Here is a 15,399-nt window from a genome sequence, read left to right on the forward strand (position 1 = left end):
GGATCGGTTCGCAGCCGAGTGTGAAGCGACTGGGATGAGAATCAGCACCTACAAGTCCGAGTCCATGGTTCTCGCCCGGAAAAGGGTGGAGTGCCATCTCCGGGTTGGGGAGGAGATCTTGCCCCAAGTGGAGGAGTTGAAGTACCTCGGAGTCTTGTTTACGAGTGAAGGAAGAGTGGATCGTGAGATCGACAGGCGGATCGGTGCGGCGTCTTCAGTAATGCGGACGCTGTATTGATCCGTTGTGGTGAAGAAGGAGCTGAGCTGGAAGGCAAAGCTCTCAATTTACCGGTCGATCTACGTTCCCATCCTCACCTATGGTCATGAGCTTTGGGTTATGACCGAAAGGACAAGATCACGGGTACAAATGAGTTTCCTCCGCCGGGTGGCGGGGCTCTCCTTTAGAGATAGGGTGAGAAGCTCTGCCATCCGGGGGGAGCTCAAAGTAAAGCCGCTGCTCCTCCACATCGAGAGGAGCCAGATGAGGTGGTTCAGGCATCTGGGGGGGAAGACCCAGGACACGTTGGGAAGACTATGTCTCCCGGCTGGCCTGGGAACGCCTCGGGGTCCCACAGGAAGAGCTGGACCAAGTGGCTGGGGAGAGGGAAGTCTGGGCTTCCCTGCTTAGGCTGCTGCCCCCGCGACCCGACCTTGGATAAGCGGAAGAAGATGGATGGATGGATGGACCTCCAAGTCCGAGTCCATGGTTCTCGCCCGGAAAAGGGTGGAGTGCCATCTCCGGGTTGGGGAGGAGATCTTTCCCCAAGTGGAGGAGTTCAAGGAGTCTTGTTCACGAGTGAAGGAAGAGTGGATCGTGAGATCGACAGGCGGATCGGTGCGGCGTCTTCAGTAATGCGGACGCTGTATCGATCCGTTGTGGTGAAGAAGGAGCTGAGCCGGAAGGCAACGCTCTCAATTTACCGGTCGATCTACGTTCCCATCCTCACCTATGGTCATGAGCTTTGGGTTATGACCGAAAGGACAAGATCACGGGTACAAATGAGTTTCCTCCGCCGGGTGGCGGGGCTCTCCTTTAGAGATAGGGTGAGAAGCTCTGCCAATCCGGGGGGAGCTCAAAGTAAAGCCGCTGCTCCTCCACATGGAGAGGAGCCAGATGAGGTGGTTCGGGCATCTGGTCAGGATGCCACCCGAACGCCTCCCTAGGGAGGTGTTTAGGGCATGTCCGACCGGTAGGAGGCCGCGGGGAAGACCCAGGACACGTTGGGAAGACTATGTCTCCCGGCTGGCCTGGGAACGCCTCGGGGTCCCACAGGAAGAGCTGGACGAAGTGGCTGGGGAGAGGGAAGTCTGGGCTTCCCTGCTTAGGCTGCTGCCCCCGCGACCCGACCTCGGATAAGCGGAAGAAGATGGATGGATGGATGGACCTCCAAGTCCGAGTCCATGGTTCTCGCCCGGAAAAGGGTGGAGTGCCATCTCCGGGTTGGGGAGGAGATCTTGCCCCAAGTGGAGGAGTTCAAGTACCTCGGAGTCTTGTTCACGAGTGAAGGAAGAGTGGACCGTGAGATCGACAGGCGGATCGGTGCGGCGTCTTCAGTAATGCGGACGCTGTATCGATCCGTTGTGGTGAAGAAGGAGCTGAGCTGGAAGGCAACGCTCTCAATTTATCGGTCGATCTACGTTCCCATCCTCACCTATGGTCATGAGCTTTGGGTTATGACCGAAAGGACAAGATCACGGGTACAAATGAGTTTCCTCCGCCGGGTGGCGGGGCTCTCCTTTAGAGATAGGGTGAGAAGCTCTGCCAATCCGGGGGGAGCTCAAAGTAAAGCCGCTGCTCCTCCACATCGAGAGGAGCCAGATGAGGTGGTTCAGGCATCTGGGGGGGAAGACCCAGGACACGTTGGGAAGACTATGTCTCCCGGCTGGCCTGGGAACGCCTCGGGGTCCCACAGGAAGAGCTGGACCAAGTGGCTGGGGAGAGGGAAGTCTGGGCTTCCCTGCTTAGGCTGCTGCCCCCGCGACCCGACCTTGGATAAGCGGAAGAAGATGGATGGATGGATGGACCTCCAAGTCCGAGTCCATGGTTCTCGCCCGGAAAAGGGTGGAGTGCCATCTCCGGGTTGGGGAGGAGATCTTGCCCCAAGTGGAGGAGTTCAAGTACCTCGGAGTCTTGTTCACGAGTGAAGGAAGAGTGGATCGTGAGATCGACAGGCGGATCGGTGCGGCGTCTTCAGTAATGCGGACGCTGTATCGATCCGTTGTGGTGAAGAAGGAGCTGAGCCGGAAGGCAAAGCTCTCAATTTACCGGTCGATCTACGTTCCCATCCTCACCTATGGTCATGAGCTTTGGGTTATGACCGAAAGGACAAGATCACGGGTACAAATGAGTTTCCTCCGCCGGGTGGCGGGGCTCTCCTTTAGAGATAGGGTGAGAAGCTCTGCCATCCGGGGGGAGCTCAAAGTAAAGCCGCTGCTCCTCCACATCGAGAGGAGCCAGATGAGGTGGTTCGGGCATCTGGTCAGGATGCCACCCGAACGCCTCCCTAGGGAGGTGTTTAGGGCACGTCCGACCGGTAGGAGGCCGCGGGGAAGACCCAGGACACGTTGGGAAGACTATGTCTCCCGGCTGGCCTGGGAACGCCTCGGGGTCCCACAGGAAGAGCTGGACGAAGTGGCTGGGGAGAGGGAAGTCTGGGCTTCCCTGCTTAGGCTGCTGCCCCCGCGACCCAACCTCGGATAAGCGGAAGAAGATGGATGGATGGATGATTTAGGGCTATATAAGTAAACATTGATTGATTGTTAGGTTTAACGCAAAAATCCAATGCAAGTGCGGCTGGAATAAACGTGCAATAAAAACACAATGACATCAATAATTTGATGATTCGGTCTGCAGGCTTGCATGTTCTATTCAGCCTGGTCTCCTGCCATTGTTTGACGCTAATTCACTTTCATTTAGGAACAAAGGAGCTTGCGGTGCTCTAAAACATTCAGGGCCACAAAATGCATTTGGAAAATAAGTCTAATTGTAGCTTCTTTTTTTTATTGCTAAAGACAACTATGGAATAACAAAAGCGTCAGAGAGATGGAGACATGAGGGAGGGTGCAGGAATATGTTTGTGTGTTGTGTGTGTGCGCCAATGTAGACATAGAAATACATTTTTAGCACCGAAAGTGATGTTAAGGCGCTCTTGTGTCTGATTTTAGGAGAATATAAGAGTAATCACCTCAGCGGTGTGTGAAAGAGAGGCGAGGGGGGGAAGCGAGAAGAGGGGGCGGGCGTGTGTGTGCGTGGACCTCACCGCTGACGGGACCCACAGGCGCCCTGATTGTGCCCTGCTCGCATCATTCCTGGACAAAAGACACAAAAAAAAGGGGGGGGTTTGACATCGGAATAGAGGCTCCGAGGATCCCACCTAACGTGCGGTACTCCGGGCTGCGTGTACCCCGGGAGGGCGACGCGGGGGAAAAGGCGGCGTAGCGGTCGGCTCCAGACTGAGGGGTTTTCCTTTTCCTGCCACAACAGCGGGATTGTCAAAAAGGAACATCCTCCCCCCAAGCAGGGGCCTTCTTCATCTGCAGGTATGTTTGTATAATATATCATAAATGTCTCAGGTTAGCTAGCACGACGTTCTGGAACAATCCACCGCTAATGATCTGACATCAAATACACCCTTAGCTAACCTATGTGCTTACAGTACTGAGAGGGGAACATCTGTGCCTAATTACTTCTCTTTTTTTTTTTTTTTTTACATCTTAACGCAGCCTTTAGACTTACGCGGCTATTGTGTGTCTGCTCTTTTAAAATGAGGTGAATTGTCGCTATAAACCCAAATTAGCTGACCTGCTTCGATGCTAGCTAACGTTAGCGTTAGCATTGCTAAGCTAAATTGTTATGCGCAGTGTTGGGCTAACGTAGCTGCTAATGTTATGGTGGCTAACGTAGCTGCTAAATGTTATGGTGGCTAAAATGTGACGGTGCTGTCAGTCCGCGGAGAGATATACTTTTGCGATAATGCTCCACTGTTGTGCGTTATGACCTAGGGATGTGGCATATCGAATTCTCACGGTGCGATATTGTCACGGTGTTAAGGCCACGGTACGATGTTATCGCGGTTATGTTAAGGGCAGAGGTGGGTAGAGTAGCCAGAAATTGTACTAAAGTAAGAGTACTGTTACTTTAGAGATTTATTACTCAAGTAAAAGTAAGGAGTAGTCACCCAAATATTTACTTGAGTAAAAGTAAAAAGTATGTTGTGAAAAAACTACTCAAGTACTGAGTAACTGATGAGTAACATACACACACACATATATATATGTATATATATATATACAGGTAAAAGCCAGTAAATTAGAATATTTTGAAAAACTTGATTTATTTCAGTAATTGCATTCAAAAGGTGTAACTTGTACATTATATTTATTCATTGCACACAGACTGATGCATTCAAATGTTTATTTCATTTAATTTTGATGATTTGAAGTGGCAACAAATGATGATCCAAAATTCCGTGTGTCACAAAATTAGAATATTACTTAAGGCTAATACAAAAAAGGGATTTTTAGAAATGTTGGCCAACTGAAAAGTATGAAAATGAAAAATATGAGCATGTACAATACTCAATACTTGGTTGGAGCTCCTTTTGCCTCAATTACTGCGTTAATGCGGCGTGGCATGGAGTCGATGAGTTTCTGGCACTGCTCAGGTGTTATGAGAGCCCAGGTTGCTCTGATAGTGGCCTTCAACTCTTCTGCGTTTTTGGGTCTGGCATTCTGCATCTTCCTTTTCACAATACCCCACAGATTTTCTATGGGGCTAAGGTCAGGGGAGTTGGCGGGCCAATTTAGAACAGAAATACCATGGTCCGTAAACCAGGCACGGGTAGATTTTGCGCTGTGTGCAGGCGCCAAGTCCTGTTGGAACTTGAAATCTCCATCTTCATAGAGCAGGTCAGCAGCAGGAAGCATGAAGTGCTCTAAAACTTGCTGGTAGACGGCTGCGTTGACCCTGGATCTCAGGAAACAGAGTGGACCGACACCAGCAGATGGCATGGCACCCCAAACCATCACCCAACCATGCAAATTTTGCATTTCCTTTGGAAATCGAGGTCCCAGAGTCTGGAGGAAGACAGGAGAGGCACAGGATCCACGTTGCCTGAAGTCTAGTGTAAAGTTTCCACCATCAGTGATGGTTTGGGGTGCCATGTCATCTGCTGGTGTCGGTCCACTCTGTTTCCTGAGATCCAGGGTCAACGCAGCCGTCTACCAGCAAGTTTTAGAGCACTTCATGCTTCCTGCTGCTGACCTGCTCTATGGAGATGGAGATTTCAAGTTCCAACAGGACTTGGCGCCTGCACACAGCGCAAAATCTACCCGTGCCTGGTTTACGGACCATGGTATTTCTGTTCTAAATTGGCCCGCCAACTCCCCTGACCTTAGCCCCATAGAAAATCTGTGGGGTATTGTGAAAAGGAAGATGCAGAATGCCAGACCCAAAAACGCAGAAGAGTTGAAGGCCACTATCAGAGCAACCTGGGCTCTCATAACACCTGAGCAGTGCCAGAAACTCATCGACTCCATGCCACGCCGCATTAACGCAGTAATTGAGGCAAAAGGAGCTCCAACCAAGTATTGAGTATTGTACATGCTCATATTTTTCATTTTCATACTTTTCAGTTGGCCAACATTTCTAAAAATCCCTTTTTTGTATTAGCCTTAAGTAATATTCTAATTTTGTGACACACGGAATTTTGGATTTTCATTTGTTGCCACTTCAAATCATCAAAATTAAATGAAATAAACATTTGAATGCATCAGTCTGTGTGCAATGAATAAATATAATGTACAAGTTACACCTTTTGAATGCAATTACTGAAATAAATCAAGTTTTTCAAAATATTCTAATTTACTGGCTTTTACCTGTGTATATATATACATTGATATATACAGTATATAATTTATATGTATTTATTTAGCTGTTTTTGTTTACATGTTAAAGATGTTTTAATGAATATACATGCATGTTTAACATATAGATTCCTTTCTTTCATGAAGACTAGAATATAAGTTGGTGTATTACCTGATTCTGATTTGCATTGATTGTAATCAGACAGTAGTGATGACAAACGTCCACGTTTTCAAATGGAGGAGAAAAAAAGTTCCTCCTTTCTGTCTAATACCACATGAAAGTGGTTGGTTTTTGGCATCTTATATGTCCAGCTTCCATATTCGTTTTTATACACTTTACAAGAAATACATTGGCGGCAAACTCCGTAGCTTGCTAGCTTGTTTGCGCTGGCTTTCGGAGACTCTTATTTTGAAAGCGCAGGCGCGATGGAGCGGCACTTTTATTGTGAAGACAGGAACTGTGCAGTCAGTCTTTAGGCTTTTGACGGGGTTTACGGTTGAAATAAAAAATGGTCTTTTTTCCTTCACACTTTTGATTGATTGATTGGAACTTGTATTAGTGGATTGCACAGTACAGTACATATTCCGTACAATTGACCACTAAATGGTAACACTCCAATAAGTTTTTCAACTTGTTTAAGTCAGGTCATGTGACCCCTGGCTCTGTTTGATTGGTCCAACGTCACCAGTGACTGCATCTGATTGGTGGAACGGAGTGAACGTCACCAGTGACTGTATTTGTTGAAACGCAGGCACTTTGAAGGTCTGTCTGACAGACCAAAACAAACAAAGCGTGCATTAACAGATCGATAAAAATTAGTAGCGAGTAGCGAGCTGAATGTAGATAAAAGTAGCGGAGTAAAAGTAGCGTTTCTTCTCTATAAATATACTCAAGTAAAAGTAAAAGTATGTTGCATTAAAACTACTCTTAGAAGTACAATTTATCCCAAAAGTTTCTCAAGTACATGTAACGGAGTAAATGTAGCGCGTTACTACCCACCTCTGGTTAAGGGTAAGCATACTTAATGTAATTGTACATAAACATAATGTTCTTCTAATATTTGTGTACTATGCTAACACGTGTTTTAAGTGCAAAGAAGCCACTGTTTCAGGCAAATATGTACAAAAAGTGTCTTAAAGTGACAATGTAAAAGTCCATTGTAAAACAATAATTTTCAGTTTTAGTGTCTTTCAGCTTTGTCCTCTACAGTGGACCTTTTTTTATATATATCACTTTGGAAAATGCTGACAGTCGGAAAAGTTAACTGGAAATTTTACTCTAAATAATGTAAATACCTCACAAGTTGATTTCTTTTTTGTATATAACAGGGGTCGGCAACCCGCGGCTCCGGAGCCGCATGCGGCTCTTTGATCACTCTGATGCGGCTCAGCAGCTTACCGTATTTTCCGCACTATAAGCCGCCCCGGGTTATTAGCCGCACCTTCAATGAATGGCATATTTCAAAACTTTGTCCACCTATAAGCCGCCCCGGACTATAAGCCGCGCCTACGCTGCGCTAAAGGGAATGTCAAAAAAACAGTCAGATAGGTCAGTCAAACTTTAATAATATATTAAAAACCAGCGTTCTAACAAGTCTGTCCCAAAATGTACGCAAATGTGCAATCACAAACATAGTAAAATTCAAAATAGTGCAGAGCAATAGCAACATAATGTTGCTCGAACGTTAATGTCACAACACACAAAATAAACATAGCGCTCACTTTCTGAAGTTATTCTTCATTCATAAATCCCTCAAATTCTTCTCCTTCGGTGTCCGAATTGAAAAGTTGGGCGAATGTGGGATCCAAAATGGCCGGCTCCGTCTCGTCGAAGTAATCGGAGTCAGTGTCGCTGTTGTCCAGCAGTTCTGTGAATCCTGCCTTCCGGAAAGCTCGGACCACAGTTGTGACCGAAATATCTGCCCAGGCATTTACGATCCACTGGCAGATGTTGGCGTATGTCGTCCGGCGCTGTCTCCCTGTCTTAGTGAAGGTGTGTTCGCCTTCGGTCATCCATTGTTCCCACGCCGTTCGCAGTCGTGATTTGAATGCCCTGTTGACACCAATATCCAGCGGTTGGAGTTCTTTGGTTAATCCACCCGGAATGACGGCGAGTGTTGAATTAAGCGCGTAAGCGTGTCTCTTAATGTGATGTTATGAGCTAGCAAATATAACAACTACACTACCCAGCATGCAACGATAGTGACGAGCATGCGCGGTAGCCCTGAGAAGCGTTGTTGTATGTGCTGGCAGTTAGAATGTGGTTATGAGCACGCTGTGAGTAAACGTTGAGAACTCAGTTAACACGCCTCGTCTGCATTATTTATAATTAGACAGACAACACACTTAATAGGAGCCATTTTGGGGTCTTTACATAAACACACAAATGGAAATGAAACGTCACATATCCCAGCATGCACCGCGCGCTTCTTCTTCTTCTACGGGGAAAAAAGATGGCGGCTGTTTACCGTAGTTGCGAGACCGAAACTTTATGAAAATTAATATTAATATTAACCCATATATAAGGCGCACCGGATTATAAGGCGCACTGTCAGCTTTTGAGAACATTTGTGGTTTTTAGGTGCGCCTTATAGTGCGGAAAATACGGTACTCTCAATAATGTTGATTTTGATTATAGCGTCGCTCGTTACAAATATATTTCCCGGGTGGTTTCTTTATCGAGTAGCTCGTCCCGTTTCTCGCGGTGTGCAGAGTCCGCGCTCCCACCGGGCTCTTTTTGCCCCCCGTGGCGGCGCGCGGTGACCGTCTCTATGTCGACTTGGAAACGCTCGAGACGAACGCTTGGCTTGGCATTACGTAGACTTTATTATGTCCGCCAAAGAGGTTATCAATTCACCAGGGTTCGTTTGTCTAGCACAGGGGTGGGCAACCCAAAATGTTGAAATAGCCATATTGGACTATAAATACAAAAAATTAAAAGCCATCTATAAGTGTTATAATGAAGTCCACACATGATGTAAGTGTCTATATTAGTTATATTAGCCTACTATCAAAATGACTTTAAAAGTCTTATATAAATGTTATAATGAAGACAACACATGAAGTGTCTATATTAGCCTACTATCAAAATGAGTTTAAACATCTTATATAAATGTTACAATGAAGACAACACATGATGTGTCTATATTAGCCTACTATCAAAATGACTTTAAAAGTCTTATATAAGTCTTATAATGAAGGCAACACATGATGTGTCTATATTAGTTATATTAGCCTACTATCAAAATTACTTTAAATGTCTTATATAAGTGTTACAATGAAGGCAACACATGATGTAAGTGTCTATATTAGCCTACTATCAAAATGACTTTAAAAGTCTTATGTAAGTGTTATAATGAAGACAACACATGATGTAAGTGGATATATTAGTTATATTAGCCTACTATCAAAATGACTTTAAAAGTCTTATATAAGTGTTATAATGAAGACAACACATGATGTAAGTGTCTACATTAGTTATATTAGCCTACTATCAAAATGACTTTAAAAGTCTTTTATAAGTGTTATAATGAAGACAACACATGCTGTGTCTATATTAGCCTACTATCAAAATGACTTTAAAAGTCTCATATAAGTGTTATAATGAAGACAACACATGATGTAAGTGTCTATATTAGCCTACTATCAAAATGACTTTAAAAGTCTTATATAAGTGTTATAATGAAGACAACACATGATGTAAGTGTCTATATAAGTTATATTAGCCTACTATCAAAATGACTTTAAAAGTCTTATATAAGTGTTATAATGAAGACAACACATGATGTAAGTGTCTATATTAGTTATATTAGCCTACTATAAAATGACTTAGTCTAAAATAAGTGTTATAATGAAGACAACACATGATGTGTCTATTAGTTATATTAGCCTACTATCAAAATGACTTTAAAAGTATTATATAAGTGTTATAATGAAGACAACACATGATGTAAGTGTCTATATTAGTTATATTAGCCTACTATCAAAATGACTTTAAAAGTCTTATATAAGTGTTATAATGAAGACAGCACATGATGTAAGTGTCTGTTATATTAGCCTACTATCAAAATGACTTTAAAAGTATTATATAAGTGTTATAATGAAGACATCTGTGCCTAATTACCCCGCTTTTTTACGTCTTAACGCAGCCTTTAGACTTACGCGGCTATTGTGTGTCTGCTCTTAAAATGAGGTGAATTGTCGCTATAAACCCAAATTAGCTGACCTGCTTCGATGCTAGCTCCCGGATTGCAGTGTGCGAGCTAACGTTAGCATTGCTAAGCTAAATTGTTATGCGCAGTGTTGGGCTAACGTAGCTGCTAATGTTATGGTGGCTAACGTAGCTGCTAATGTTATGGTGGCTAAAATGTGACGGTGCTGTCAGTCCGCGAAGAGATTCACTTTTGCAACAATGCTCCACTGTTGTGCGTTATGACCTAGGGATGTGGCATATCGAATTCTCACGGTGCGATATTGTCACGGTGTTAAGGCCACGGTACGATGTTATCGCGGTTATGTTAAGGGTAAGCACACTTAATGTAATTGTACATAAACATAATGTTCTTCTAATATTTTTGTACTATGCTAACACGTGTTTTAAGTGCAAAGAAGCCACCGTTTCAAGCAAATATGTACAAAAAGTGTCTTAAAGTGACAATGTAAAAGTCCATTGTAAAACAATCATTTTCAGTTTTAGTGTCTTTCAGCTTTGTCCTCTACAGTGGACCTTTTTTTTTTATATATCACTTTGGAAAATGCTGACAGTCGGAAAAGTTAACTGGAAATTTTACTCTAAATAATGTAAATACCTCACAAGTTGATTTTTTTTTTGTATATAACAGGGGTCGGCAACCCGCGGCTCCGGAGCCGCATGCGGCTCTTTGATCACTCTGATGCGGCTCAGCAGCTTACTTGCTGAACCCCCCAATTTTCTGTGAGACTTCCGGATTTCAGTGCCTCTCGCAGAAATCTCCCTGAATTAATAGTCACCGATTTTCACCCTTACGGCTATAATAAGGGCGTGCCATGATGGTACAACATTTGGCGCCCTCTACAATCTGTATCAATAGCGTGTCAGCCCAACACTTGTTATACAATACACATCTTCTGCTTGCACACGTACGTGACAGTAAGGCATACTTGGTCAACAGCCACACAGGTTACACTGACGGTGGCCATATAAAACAACTTTAAGACTTTTACTAATAATGCGCCACACTTTGAACCAAAACCAAACAAGAATGTGCGTCGGTTGAGGTGGGCTGGGTTTGGTAGCGGGGGTGTATAATGTAGCCCGGAAGAGTTAGGGCTGCATGGGATTCTGGGTATTTGTTCTGTTGTGTTTATGTTGTGTTAAGGTGCAGATGTTCTCCCGAAATGTGTTTGTCATTCTTGTTTGGTGTGGGTTCACAGTGTGACGCATTATTAGTAAGAGTGTTAAAGTTTTTTATACTTTTATACTTATATGACTTTATATGTCTTATATAAGTGATATAATGGCCTAGTGGTTAAAGTGTCCGCCCTGAGATCGGTAGGTCGTGAGTTCAAACCCCGGCCGAGTCATACCAAAGACTATAAAAATGGGACCCATTACCTCCCTGCTTGACACTCAGCATCAAGGGTTGGAATTGGGGGTTAAATCACCAAAAACAATTCCCGGGCGCGGCCACCGCTGCTGCCCACTGCTCCCCTCACCTCCCAGGGGGTGATCAAGGGTGATGGGTCAAATGCAGAGAATCATTTCGCCACACCTAGTGTGTGTGTGACAATAATTTTTAACTTTAACTTAACAACACATGATGTAAGTGTCTATATAAGTTATATTAGCCTACTATCAAAACGACTTTAAAAGTCTTATATAAATGTTATAATGAAGACAACACATGTTGTGTCTATATTAGCTATATTAGCCTAATATCAAAAGGAATATATAAGTCTTATAATGAAGGCAACACATGATGTGTCTATATTAGTTATATTAGCCTACTATCAAAATGACTTTAAATGTCTTATATAAGTGTTATAATGAAGGCAACACATGATGTAAGTGTCTATATTAGCCTACTATCAAAATGACTTTAAAAGTCTTATATAAGTGTTATAATGAAGACAACACATGATGTAAGTGGATATATTAGTTATATTAGCCTACTATCAAAATGACTTTAAAAGTCTTATACAAGTCTTATAATGAAGACAACACATGATGTAAGTGTCTATTTTAGCCTACTATCAAAATGACTTTAAAAGTCTTATATACGTTTTATAATGAAGACAACACATGATGCAAGTGTCTATGTTAGCCTACTATCAAAATGACTTTAAAAGTCTTGTATAAATGTTATAATGAAGACAACACATGAAGTGTCTGTATTAGCCTACTATCAAAATGACTTTAAACATCTTATGTAAATGTTATAGTGAAGACAACACATGATGTGTCTATATTAGCTACATTAGCCTACTATCAAAATGACTTTAAAGGTCTTATATAAGTGTTATAATGAAGACAACACATGATGTAAGTATTTATATGAGCCTACTATCAAAACGACTTTAAAAGTCTTATATAAATGTTATAATGAAGACAACACATGAAGTGTCTATATTAGCCTACTATCAAAATGACTTTAAAAGTCTTATATAAGTGTTATAATGAAGGCAACACATGATGTAAGTGTCTATGTTACATTAGCCTACTATCAAAATGACTTTAAAAGTCTTATACAAGTCTTATAATGAAGACAACACATGATGTAAGTGTCTATGTTAGCCTACTATCAAAATGACTTTAAAAGTCGTATACAAGTCTTATAAAGAAGACAACACATGATGCAAGTGTCTATGTTAGCCTACTATCAAAATGACTTTAAAAGTCTTGTATAAATGTTATAATGAAGACAACACATGAAGTGTCTATATTAGCCTACTATCAAAATGACTTTAAATATCTTATGTACCGGTAAATGTTATAGTGAAGACAACACATGATGTGTCTATATTAGCTACATTAGCCTACTATCAAAATGACTTTAAAGGTCTTATATAAGTGTTATAATGAAGACAACACATGATGTAAGTATTTATATGAGCCTACAATCAAAACGACTTTAAAAGTCTTATATAAATGTTATAATGAAGACAACACGTGATGTGATTATTTATATTAGCTACATCAGCCTACTATCAAAATGACTGTGTCGCAGGCTGACACAAATCTTTGTTGACAGAAATGTTGAAATGTAATATTTATTCTACACATTTTTACTACAGTGGAAAACATGAATACAATGGAGGCTTCTCAGAGGCTGAGATAACTCCTCTAAAGGACTGGCTTAAATGGCCAAAGGTATAGATGTGTGTTTCCAAGTTAAAAGAATCGGCAGGCTATCTTCTTCTCATGGGTTTATAACAATCTGTGCAAGCTGGGTAACGTTCGCTGTGGTCTGGAACAACATGGTAACGTTTGCTGTGGTCTGGAACAACATGGTAACGTTTGCTGTGGTCTATAACGGCACACAACTATGAGAAATGCAGCCAATTCTACATACAGATAATACATATGTCATGAGACATGCAAATATAAATTAAATACACAGAGGACATAAGTAAAGGAAATTAAATGAGCTCAAAAATACCTACAAATGAGGCATAATGATGCAATATGTACATACAGCTAGCCTATATAGCATGTTAGCATCGATTAGCTTGCAGTCATGCCTGATTAACACTCCATCAAGTTAATAACATCAACAAAGCTCACCTTTGTGCATTCACGCACAGCATAAAACGTTTGGTGGACAAAATGAGACTAAGGAGTGGCATAAAACACGTCTTTCTGTGGCATTATTGCATAAAGTGATACATGTAAACAAACTACGGTGAGTTCAAGGACCGGCAAAATTAGTAGGACAAAACGGCGCTCGATAGTCGAACCTCGGATTCAGGAGGAACAGTGTGGTTTTCGTCCTGATCGTGGAACTGTGGACCAGCTCTATACTCTCGGCAGGGTCCTTGAGGGTGCATGGGAGTTTGCCCAACCAGTCTACATGTGCTTTGTGGACTTGGAGAAGGCATTCGACCGTGTCCCTCGGGAGGTCCTGTGGGGAGTGCTCAGAGAGTATGGGGTATCGGACTGTCTGATTGTGGCAGTCCGCTCCCTGTACGATCAGTGTCAGAGCTTGGTCCGCATTGCCGGCAGTAAGTCGGACACGTTTCCGGTGAGGGTTGGACTCCGCCAAGGCTGCCCTTTGTCACCGATTCTGTTCATAACTTTTATCGACAGAATTCTAGGCGCAGTCAAGGCGTTGAGGGGATCCGGTTTGGTGGCTTCAGGATTAGGTCTCTGCTTTTTGCGGATGATGTGGTCCTGATGGCTTCATCTGGCCAGGATCTTCAGCTCTCGCTGGATCGGTTCGCAGCCGAGTGTGAAGCGACTGGGATGAGAATCAGCACCTCCAAGTCCGAGTCCATGGTTCTCGCCCGGAAAAGGGTGGAGTGCCATCTCCGGGTTGGGGAGGAGACCCTGCCCCAAGTGGAGGAGTTCAAGTACCTACACTCTTAGAAATAAAAGTGCTAAGTAGAACCATATAAGGTTCTTCGGCTCGTCCTCATAGGAGAACCCTTTTTGGCTCCAGGTAGAACCTTTTTATAAAGGTTCCACCTGGAACCCTTTTGGAGGGTTCTACCTAGAACTGTGTGTGTAAGGTTCCACCCAGAACCCCCCATGAGAGGTTCTACAAAGAACCCACGCAGGGAGTTCCACTAAGAACCCTTTCATGTTTCAAGGGTTTCATCTAGAACCCACACAGGGAGTTCCACTAAGAACCCTTTCGTATTTCAAGGGTTTCATCTAGAACCCACACAGGGAGTTCCACTAAGAACCCTTTCGTTTGTCAAGGGTTTCATCTAGAACCTATGCAGGGAGTTCCACTAAGAACCCTTTCGTATTTCAAGGGTTTCATCTAGAACCCACACAGGGAGTTCCACTAAGAACCCTTTCGTTTGTCAAGGGTTTCATCGAGAACCCATGCAGGGAGTTCCACTAAGAACCCTTTCAGGTTTCAAGGGTTTCATCTAGAACCCACACAGGGAGATCCACAAAGAACTCTTTCATGTTTCAAGGGTTTCATCTAGACCTGACACAGGGGGTTCTAAAAACATCCCTTTTCAAAGGTTTTCACCGATAACCGTCTTGTCTTCTGAGGGTTCTATAAAGAACCATATTGTATTCTACAGATCAGTTTAGTTCATATTATATTGTGGTCATTTATCATGTTGACATTGAACAAACATTCAAAACATTTTAATGAGAAAAACATTTATTTAAAGATAGGCACCATTATTGGCAAATGTTATCAGGAAGTATGTCCCTGGTGACACAGGATCTTACCCATGCTTTCAACAATCCCTGAAGAACTCTTTCTTCCAAAAACGGTTCTCTGGATCAAAATAGTTCTTACTGGAACCCTTAGTGTTAGTGAGAACCCTTTTAAAACCAATTATTCAGAAAAGGGGTTTTAAAGGGTTCTCTGG

The 15,399-nt window shown here is 43.0% G+C and overlaps 1 protein-coding gene across 3 annotated transcripts in view; it reads left to right on the top strand.

Moving 5' to 3' along the window:
* The first annotated feature begins 3,230 nt into the window (after positions 1 to 3,230).
* The window catches only part of tcf20 (transcription factor 20), a 56,579-nt gene continuing 44,410 nt past the window's right edge, over positions 3,231 to 15,399 (top strand). For 2 of the 3 annotated variants that reach the window (XM_072915715.1, XM_072915716.1), the window contains exon 1: positions 3,231 to 3,540. The gene's annotated coding sequence lies outside the window, so the exon portion shown is untranslated. The remainder of the gene's footprint in view (positions 3,541 to 15,399) is intronic. The other variant, XM_072915714.1, reaches the window with a different exon arrangement.

This window comes from Nerophis lumbriciformis, linkage group LG22, assembly GCF_033978685.3.
Source record: "Nerophis lumbriciformis linkage group LG22, RoL_Nlum_v2.1, whole genome shotgun sequence".
In the NCBI taxonomy this organism is placed as follows: domain Eukaryota; kingdom Metazoa; phylum Chordata; class Actinopteri; order Syngnathiformes; family Syngnathidae; genus Nerophis; species Nerophis lumbriciformis.